The sequence below is a fragment of the Magnolia sinica genome, chromosome 7 (assembly GCF_029962835.1).
Source record: "Magnolia sinica isolate HGM2019 chromosome 7, MsV1, whole genome shotgun sequence".
NCBI lineage: Eukaryota > Viridiplantae > Streptophyta > Magnoliopsida > Magnoliales > Magnoliaceae > Magnolia > Magnolia sinica.
Window position 1 is genome coordinate 31,258,508 of NC_080579.1, and position 11,407 is coordinate 31,269,914.

Sequence of the window (11,407 nt, forward strand, 5' to 3'; positions counted from 1 at the left end):
AGTCCGATAGCGGTGATCTTAGGCTGTTGCGGTCACCATGTTGGGCTTGACCATCACCTCGAAAATCAAGTCCATGTGATGTTCTGGGTCGATTTGATTGAGTTCGGAGTGAAGAGTGTGAGAACGGTTGGATATTTATTAAGTTTTTATGAAATCTGAGTTATGTCGCTTGCACGACGATTTTAAGCATTCTGACTGTTGGATTTTGACCAGGGAAGGTGGCCCAGGCATATCCTAGTGCTTGTGGACCTGATCGAGATTCCATGACCGTTGAATTGAGTGTGGTCTGCCACGACTGATCTGAAGAGCCGGTCGGTACGAAAACTCAGCCTGACCTAGATCCATAGTCAATGAGCTTAAGTCCGACCTTTCGTGGTTATAGGCCCACCAGAAGTGCTTCGTTGGATCGTGAGAGTCGGGTTTTGGCTATACTTTAAGTATACCTTGACCCTAGGGTTATTTTCATCAATTTGAGGCCTATTTATAGTCCTTAAACCCTAGCTCTCTTTTCCATACGAATTTTCTCTAACCCTAGCTTGGAAAGAGAGTGGAAAAGAGAGAGAAAGTGAGAGAGATAAGTTGGTGAATCATCTTGGATTCTTCTTTGTTCTCCTTCATCCTTGAACCTTCACTTTGAATCGTTATTCTGACGGTTCTGAGTTCATTTTGGGGTAAGTTAACCTAACCCTAACCTGTGTTAGAGCTTAGATTAGTCTTGGTGTTGTTGTATCTCATTTCTATCCTTGTTTTAGGGTATTCTATCGCCGTTGACGAAGACAACTCGTCTAAATCAGTTCGGTGTTTCTTTCCTTACTTAAGGTGCGGACTTTAAGTGTATAGGTTATGGTTTTTAAGACTTTCAATGCCAGTTAGTGATTTATTCTTGTTATGGATGAGATTTCACATGCCAAATGTTGTGTTTACGTTGCTTTCCTGATATGTATGCGTTATATTGGGATTTGTGTATTTTATGTGTATGTGTAAAGTACCGTATACGTATAAAATATGCAACTGTGTTTGCCATGATTATTTGTCATGTATGTATACTAGATGTATGTATGACAACTCCTTGGTAAAAGGAATTGTCTAAATGCATGTATTTCAACATACGTCATGTATGTTGTTCCATGTATGCTAAGTGTTTGTAGAAATGCATGAATGATCTAAAGTGTAACTTATTACACTAATTGCGGGCGTTGAGAAGTGATTCTCAACACTCCTATTGATGTGCATGATTTCCTTTATGCAAGTTACATTCCATGTTATTTAAATTCAAGCATTTCATATGCTTACATTTATGTTAAGTTGATATTCTTCAAATGTGCATGTACCATGATTTGAGTTGTTGTTCCTTTACTGTTTTATATTCAATATGAACATCTGTAGTAGTGTAATGTGTTTGGGACTATGCATTAGTCCAGGAAATCGGTAATCGACCCTATGTTCGTGGTTGAGATTACTTTCGCCACGTAGGACGTATGAGATGAACCCGAGTCATATTAGAGTTGTCGGCAGTGGTTTGGCCACGCGGAGTGTTTGCGCACTCTATGTCGTTCTACTCAACGTGTGCTTGCGCTAGTCAAGTTCGTCCAGTAGCCCGATTGTCCATTGTATGTTCACCATGTATGGACGCTACTGCTTGAATCTAGGGTACCGAACTTACCACTGAAATCCTAATAACCATGGTACCTTGATCCGCTATGACTCATGAGCCGAACATGGTGGTATGGGATACCGTGGTCGAGCTGTCAGCCTACGCTGGGGTGACAAGCCTCCCCGTAGTGACCAGTGAGCAACTAACTCGTGAGCCGATTATGGTGGTATGGGACACTATATTCGTGCTGTCGGCCTACATTGATTGGTGACGAGCCCTTTGTAGTGACCTTGGGCATACCTGGATACCGTAATGAGGTGACGAGCCGAACTGTGGTAGTAAAAGTATGAAAGGCATGCATTGATTGGTGACGAGCTCTTTGCTACAACCTCAAACATATGATCATATGAGATGTCTAGGATTGACTACCCTAGTATGGATCACTGTGTGGATGGTGATATGAGGATGGTATCTTAGCTTCCCAATCCTGCTGTATGTAAAAGGACTAATAACAACTTGGTAATCATATCCATGCATCGCATTTGCATGTGCTTTATAGATGTGGCGCACTTTAAGGCGATGTCATGCGTAACGTAAGATGAAGACGCTGAGGGTATACGCGTGAGGGCACGCATCATTTTGCATACATCCCTGCATTAACAAGAGTACTTAGGATTTATTTAATTGTTCTGCTTTATCATTACTGTTTGATTGAACTGATCACATGTTAACCAGTGCCTTATTGTTCCACTGAGTTGATCACTCACTCCCACGTTCTGGGGCGGTGTTAAACACCCACCAGACTCTATCTTAGGTTCTGATGTTGCAGATGTTGATGTGACTTCTGAGGCAGAGCGGGAGATGGATGACGATGAGGCTGCCTTCTCTTATATGCAGTTTTCAGACGGGTTCTAGCGAGCCTTGGTCTGATGCGCAGGATGCTAGGATTATTTTTGGGAACTTAAATGATGTAACTTGATACTTATAATTTTGTTAAATAACACGTTCATACGACCTGGCTTGTATATGTACTTCAGGGATTTACACTTGTACACATATTTTTCTATAAGTCTTCCGCTTGCTTTATTCACTTATCCCTGAATCATATCTGTGTTTTGGCTTAATCTATTCAATGTTTTATACACTAATACAGTCAACATACATCCATCATGAAATATGTTGCATAAGTGATGTTTTGGAACTCGGGAGCTGAGTTATGCTCGACCCCCGAATTTCAGGGCATTACAGGTAAGGAAGGAAAAGGATAAGAAAGGGACTGATAGGTAAGGTTGGGTTTAAGTTTTAATATATATATATATATATATATATATATATATATATATAATATTCGAGTCGAGCTCGAGCTCGAGCTTTAAGCCAACCTAAGTTTGAGTCGAGTCGAGTCAAGCTCCACTATTCTCTAGCTCGGCTTATTTTCAAAATGAGTTGGGTCATAAGAAGCTTGTCTCACTTCGAGTCGAGCTAGATCGAGTTAAGAAGAGCGAGCTTTTCAAGCTACCTTGGCTTGTGTACAACCCTACACCCAGTAGGGCATCAAGGCGATTTCTCTGCCTCTTCCTATCTCCCTGATGAGTAGTCTGGATCTGTCTGATACTAATCTATTATCAGATAGATCATGTCCTTCTTCGGGTCCCTTTTGTGTTCTTTTCATTTTAATCGAGGCATGACTTCGAGCCCAATCGGGTTGATGTGTCTATTTCTCCCAATCTAGGTTGGGTTCTCTTGGACATTGGTCCAATCTTCAAATCTTTACAATCTTCTCGAATGTTACAACCACTCTTAAAATCTTTGGGGAGTCTCCTACTTTGAAAGGATATTGAGAGACAGCCTCACCGAGAATTTCATAGCCAATTTTGTAATAGATCTATTTTTTTGGTGGGCCTCTAATAAATGTAATGGGTATGTTGCATCATTAATGTGCATGGTAAACATGACCATGTGGCATGTGCTAATTCGTCTTAAGTAGGTATAAAGGTTCATGCATTTGCATTTATAACTGAATGCATATTACTGAAGGAAGTTGTAACGCCTAGGATTTCAAGGGTCGAGCAAAGCTCAACTCTCGAGATCCAATGCATCACTTATGCAATGTAGATAATGATGTTTAAATGTTGTCCATATTAGTGCATTAAACATGAGCGGGATTACACCAAAACAGCATATCATATTCCAGAGTTAATATAATTAAGCAAGCGAAAGACTGAGATAAATATAGAAAGCATATACGTGTTTTATAACCTCTAGAGTATGAGTATAGTACCGGGCTGAATATAAACATGTATTGTTTCAAAATTTACAAAATCTCAAAATGTACATGTCTGACTAATCCATATAATTCCTGTGATCCTGTCGATCAGCGCATGGTCTGTGTAGACCCACCTGATAGCTGTACATAGGAGAACTCCTCCTCCTCTCCAAAGAAGTCCATCTCAGATGTATAGACTCCGACATCACCTACATCTACAATAGAGTCTAGTTGGTATTTTAAAACACCGTCCCAAAGTGGGAGTGAGTGATCAACTCAATGGTACTATAAGGCAAAGGTTAACATGTTATCAATTCAGTCAAGCAGTAATGATAAAACAGTACAACAGTTATGTCCTAAGTACTCTTGTTAATGCAGGGATGGTATGCTGTAATGATGCATGCACTCGCACGAAGCTCTCTCATAAGTGACTTCGTCAACCATTCGCGCATGACAAACTCCCTATACGTGTCCTTCATCACTAAAGAACATGCAATGCGGTGCATGGTTGTGTTAGCTAAGTACTTAATTAGGCTTATTCATACAATAGATATGGGAAGGTAAGGCACCTCTCTTTATATCACTAACCCCAAACGGAGATCCATCTAGGGTCGTCAATCATAGTTAATCACATACGATAGGCAAGTTGTAGGGCATCATCCCTAATGAAAGCAGTGAATAGGCAAGTTCAAGAGCTTATACTCGAGGTCGCTACGGGGAGGCTCGTCACCTCAGTGTAAGCCAACAGATCGAATACAGTGTCCCATACCACCGTATTCGGATCATGAGTTTGAGTTGCTCACTGGTCACTACGGCTAGGCTCGTCACCCCAGCATAGGTTGACAGCTCAACCACGGTGTCCCATACCACCATGCCCAGCTCATGAGTTTTAGCGGATCATGGTACCATAGTTGAAACAGGTTTTACATTGGTAAGTGGAACCTTAGATTCAGGCAGTAGTGTCCATACATGGTAAACACACAATAGGCCAATCGGGTTATTTGACAAGTTCAATTGGTATGATCGCACGGTGAATTAATCAACATGGAGCATATAAGCACTCCACGTGGCCTAACCACTGTTGACAATCGTCGTACAGCTTGGATTCATCGAACGTATCCAATGTGGCGAGGCTAATTTGGCCACTCAATCGGGAACCATTACCGATTGCCTGGACTACATTGTAGTCCCAATCATACTCAAATGTAGCATGTAGATACATGTGGCAATCATATAAGCATTTAACAGACATTCCTAATACGAATCTCATTCGAGCATTTCATCGAACACATTGCACATATTATCAAATATTTCATTTCATCCATAAACTGCATAATCGGAATTTAGGTTACATGAGGGAAACTATACATATAGATAAGGTAATTGAGAATCATATCTCAATACCCTTAATAATAACAATTCACCAACAATTTTCTCATTCAGACATTTTATCATACACTTAGACTATACATTACCACGTACATAGAGTAAATTAGTTACGGCATATATTATGGCAAATCCTTTCACAAGGAGATTGTCATACACACAACAAACATGATTCTAGGTTAATAGTCAGGGCAAGCACAAATCATAATTTCAAGTTCATTCAAACATTTCAACAAACACATAGAATGCATATTTGTCCAACATAGTTCATATGTGTAAAATATATGAAAAATGTCGTAACTAAGATCATATGGCAGTAATCAAGTCAGACAAATCATTGCTGACATTGAAAGCCTTGAAAACCATAACCTAAATATTTATAGTTCGCACCTTCCATCAGAATCCTCGTTTTGAACGAGGTTTGAATCTTACGTTCCCGTATATAGAACAACGAGTACCTAAATCACGAAATAGGTTAGCTATTTCGTCGATTACTCTATTTGGATTATGAAATAAATATTAGGGTTAGGATTTCTTACCCAAATTGTAGTTGAAATGATTCACGTAGCGATAGTGGGGAGGTGAATCAGCACGTGGAATAGTGGGAGTGAATCCCGGCTACGATCTCCCGAACTCCGTCTCTTCTCCTTACTCTTTTCTCTTCTTTTCTCTCTTCTCTTTCCTAGGGTTAGAGAAATTCGTATGGAATGGGAATGGGGTGGTTTAAGGGCATTATATAGGCCCAGAACTGATGTCAATGGCCCCAGGGCCATGGTATACTTAGGTTATAGCCAAAGGGTGTCTGTTTCGGACAGACGGGACACATCTGGAGGTCCATTACCTGTCTATGTCACAGAGTAAGTTCTCTGAGATGGATCTAGGCCAGGATGCAATTCAGCGCGTTTGGATAGGCCAATCAACCGTGACGGACCTGTATCAGATCAACGATCGTTGTCACTCGATCAGGGCCACAAGTATACTGATATATTCAGAAAAATTTTCCTAATCCATGGGTGCCGTTTAGTCAGAAACTGATGGTCTAAAATCTTTAATTTTGCCTACAAGCCAATGGCCCAATTTACTTAAGTTCTGGTTCATTTTCTAAAGATATTTACATTTTTCACACACTTTGCTCAGGGCTCAAGTTGTGCATTTCTGGATACTATCTGGGCTTGATTCCCATGATGGTTGTCAAACCCAATAAGACAGCCATAACCCTATAGTTTCGCGGTCATCGGACTTTCGACGTGCGGTCCAGGTCTGATTCGGAGTTTCAATGTGCTCCCAAGAGCAATCGGCTTTTGGAATTTCTCCTAGGTTTTTAAGTAGTGTTGAGTTAGTGATTTTAGCATGTTTGGGTCTTGCCATTCGTATAAATTGTGGTTCAAGCTAATCCACCAATTAATTCAGTTTAGTACTTAAATACTTTTCGTCTAATTTCTATAGAATGCGGTCCTTAAGGATTTCTGTCTAAGGTGGTACTCGAGCCTTTGTACAGATTTTTTCGAGATGTTACAGAAGCTTAAATAACAATACTCTCGAATGAGAGTAGGTTTTGTGCCAGTTGTGGTCACGAGATGTCAACATGTGGTGGCCTTTGATTGGTCCATGTCAAGGCACAAAAAATGGGTGCCCCCTGCATCCCTTTATATTAAGGGATGTGATGGGACATTTGACATTCAAGTTTCGGTGGCTGTTTCGACTGTGACACATGACAACACAGGGTTTTTGCTTGACCATCACGCAGTTTGATGTAGACACTGGATCTCACTTGGTATGATTGCCAACTTCTATTACGAACCTGAATCACAATGTTTCATTATGCTTATATACAATTATGTTTCCATCACAATCGGTACTCTTTGGTCCTTCAATCGTCAACATCTTTTCTTTCCTCCAATTTTCTTGTGTCATGACCTCTTCTTCATGAGCCTATTCTTCATTACCTTGTGGACTCCTTTTGCCCGGACACTCTAACTCCTTATGGTTTCTTATCTGCCATAGGCCTCATGCTTGGCCGTTCTTTTGCTTACACTAATGACCTTAAACCCATCTTTATTTCTTCCCTCTATACCCTAAGGAACAACTCTTGCTCCTGGGTTGTTCTTCATCATGGAGTTAGTGGCCAACTACCGGTTCAAAATTTTGACTTGGCTCTACCCGACTCTAGATTGGATAGTTTGGTTGGAAAGGGTCCAAGTTGCATTCGATCATCCTTGGTAGCAAATCGGGATCTTTGATTATATCCACCTTGCTCACTTTCCATACAATCCCCTTAGTTGGCTGCAAATTTTTTATTTTATTTTTGGGGTCAGTCAACCAACACCTTTCACTTTCCATGTGGGTTTATGAGCTTGACTACTCTTGATATTTGTGCCCTTACTGGACTACCTACCAAAGGTAAGTATGTTGAATCATCTAGTTCTTAGTCTTCTAGTGAGTTCAACAATTAGAACACTGGCAGGACTCCATACATCACATTTATTTAGCCTAAACTGGGTGAGGGCCCAATTACCCATTAGGAGCACTGCTCTTTTCTCATCTTGTGGCTTTGTCATTTCGTCTTTTATGTGAAGGCTAGGAAAATGACCAAGTAGTATAGTGTCTTGGCTGAAGCATTAGCTCTTGGCTATTAACTCACGCTTGCTCCGTATGTACTCTCCCATTTATACCGATCTCTTCTCTTGCTTGCCAATGAGAACCTTCACGGCTATAGAGAGCCATTGTGGCTCCTTCAAATGTGGTTATGTAAGTATTTTCACTTTATCCTTCCTGTCATTGTCGAAACTCCTCCAACTCATTTTCCTACTTGCGATTACCATCGATTAGCACATTTCCACATCGTAGAGCATACTTTTCATGAATGTCTGGAGTTCTTTCTTGTCGAGTTGCGTGCATTTCCTGATGGGTGTTTCTTCCTATTCCTTGAGATGTCTCATTGGCTAACTTGGTTTCGTCATACACGACATGGTCTTATTAAGAATGAGGGTGTTCATCTTGTGTATGACTTGTGGTCCCATCTCCCAATCACTTGGGATCTTCTAAATAGTGGTGCCTTCCTAGTTCATGGCCTAAATACGAAGTTCGGAGTGGAGTTTTATCTGTCCTTCTTATGCGCTCAACAATTTGGACTTGTTAAGTCTTCCGCTTCCTCCATGTATTTTCTCAAATAACATATCCCCACTATTGCAGATGAAATTTCATTCTGCTGAGGAGATGGAGCTTATTCAGGCTAACTTTGAGAACACAATTCTTTACATTTCTTTTTGTTTTGGTCTTTATTTTTTGCTTGCACACTATCTCTCAGTTTCGAAATTGGTGGAGAGCATACTATAAGAGATATCCTTAATCAATCATGGTTGAGTTCAACTACTTGTTTCCCCCAATTCCTCATTCATTGAGACCAGCCGCTTCCTCTACTCGGTGTTCCATTCCTCAGTTGGTTGTCCGAGGACATAGTTCATCTGTCATGATAGTTTAAAGTTCTGCCTCATGCAAGCTTCTATGGATTCGGGGGTAGGTCGACCGTCTCAAACCTCTTCATCAGTTTCTCAGGGCCCAATCGGCCAAGGCGTCCATTCTCCAAGCAGTGTGGCTCCCCAGATGACTCCTGGTCTACCAAAGTAAACTGATAAGTTGAAACAACCAATTAGGATGCCTTCTTCTTGTCCTGGTAAGGGTACTAGGATGTCTTCTTCTTGTCCTGGTAAAGGTACTACTAGAGTAGTCTGTCCTCCAATTGGTTTTTCTATCGGACGATGACCAACTATTTATGATGCCAGTCAAGAACTCATCAAGCAACCACTCCCTCCTTTCACACTATCATGAGGTGATGTTGCTAATCCTTTGCCCAATAAAGGTAATTTTATCACCAATTCCCCTTCCTTGAATTCCACATTTATTGTTTCATTGCTCTTCTGCCTTTGTTTTTAAACAAGGTGAAGAACAATGGGTGGATAAGAAGGGATTCCTCTGGCAAAACAGCAACATGCCTCTCCATTTGAGCTACCATCATTCAACATGTCTTCTCGGTTGTTGGGTTGAACAAATCCTTGGAACATTATCCAATTCTTTGGAAGAGTATCACATCATGATTGGTAAGTAATTCTCTTATCTTTTCGGCGGTCTCTTCCGAAGAGGATGGAACTCTGAGAAAGATGTCCATGGGCTCAAAGGTTACTGCTACTCCTCCCTCTGAGTTGGTTCATGCTTCTGGGGATGCTAAAAAATGTCCCATTGGAATCCTACTAGCTTGGTTAGTTTGACTCCAAGCTTTAGTGAAGCGACGACTACTTTACCTATTGAGAATTTTGGTGACAAGCGTGAACCGTTAACTCTTTCCCCTAGCCAATAAATTTTATCAGAGCCCATGTTGAATTCTAAGACTACATCTCTAGGACTAGTCATGAGGGTTGTCTTGCTGATGCTTTTATAACGACCCCACAGCCTCCCGGGGCCCCTCGGAAGTGGATGTAGGTGAGCCTCTATATCCACATCATGTCCCTGATGGTAGTGTCTCTGCTCTCATTGATGCTAGCTTTAATTTCCAGGATTTAGGACACGATATGAATAACTCCTTCATAACATGTTTGGAGACGGCCGCTAGGACTGTTGGAGAAATATACTCGTCTCCAGGCATTGAAATCTTCGATCATTTGGAAGAGGTAATTCTATCCAGGTGGATCCTTGTCAATATTGAGGATGTTTTAAGTTGGATTTTTTGGACCATTTTCTTAAACTTGACCTTCCCGAGTAGCTTCATTTACTTGCAGACATCCTCAAGGAACTCTAAGAGCAGGTTAACACTGAGGATGAGTAGGCACCTCAACTAGGGCATGCCCAAGCGATTGTTTCGAGGGTCTTGGATTATCGTGCTGCCCAGGAATCATATACAAAAAGGGGTCTCTCATTTTCACAAGCAGAAGGAATCAACAATTGCTTCCTTATAGCTAAGGGAGGACTTTAAGGCTGAGAGGCAACTCCATGATAGGCTAATTGCCAAAATTATGAAGACCTATAGCCAGATTCCCCTTATGAATACCAAGATCGAATAGTTATTACGAAAAATCGCAGTCATGAACACTGAGGTTATGAGCATTGGGAGACGTCATGATAAGGCTGAAGAAGAGTGGGGGGAGTGTGAGCATAGGCAAGCCCAAATGTTAAAGAATGCGTTAGCCGCAATACAACATCTGGATGAGATCAAGCGGCATGTTCTGAAGTGTGAAGCACAAATGAGAGAAGCTTTAGCCAAGATAAGAGAAGCTCGGTGGTGCTTCACCAATCACAAAGAAGTCGGCTTTAAACTTTGACCAGACCGTTCTTTTTTCATACTTATAAATTTTGGGCTATGTATTAAATAGAGGTAGACTTAGTCATGTGTAACGGCTATTTTCCTTTTGCAGGGTCGTCCTAATCATCAACCACTTTGTTGTATGAGTGTTTGAACACCTTTATTTATTAAAAGAAATTTAAAAAGTTGCAACCCGACTGTTCCTAGTCTGTCATACATTATTATATTGGAAATAAAGCCTAAAATATGAGATGCCCTATAGTTAGGCTTTCGGGCCATCCTGTTGGCCTCTTTTGCTCTTAAATTCTAACTAAATCCTTAGGTAGTTTCCACAGTCGGTGTCTTCAACCTTTCCTGTTTCTAGCTAGACTTCTACACAGGGCTTCTTGTAACACCCTGTACTTTTCAGTACCCGGGTGTTTCCATAAAAATCTAAATCATTTTACATGTGTGTGTGGGAATACACGTAACTTACCTTACATGTCATCATCCAATGACTCTCAATCTGTCCATATCAATCATCTAGTACAACCTTCATTCGTATAGTAAGCCATCCATTTGATTGATTTTTTAAGATAGAACCCACATTAACAGGGAAACCAAATTACATATTTTCATCTCTCGATAGATAAATCTAATCATTCATCTTAGATTTAAAAGTCTAAACCACGAGATTCACCATTCATCAGATTCACAACATCTTGTCAATTGCTCTAACATTTGATTTTACCTAATCCAACCACCAAGTTATAAAATCAACCCTTAGGTTGCACCCAGACAATCCTAGAAACCATTAAAACTATCCAGTATGGACTAGGGAAGGCCACAACCTTAAATCATCTAAAATTTGGATTAAATTCTCCAGATC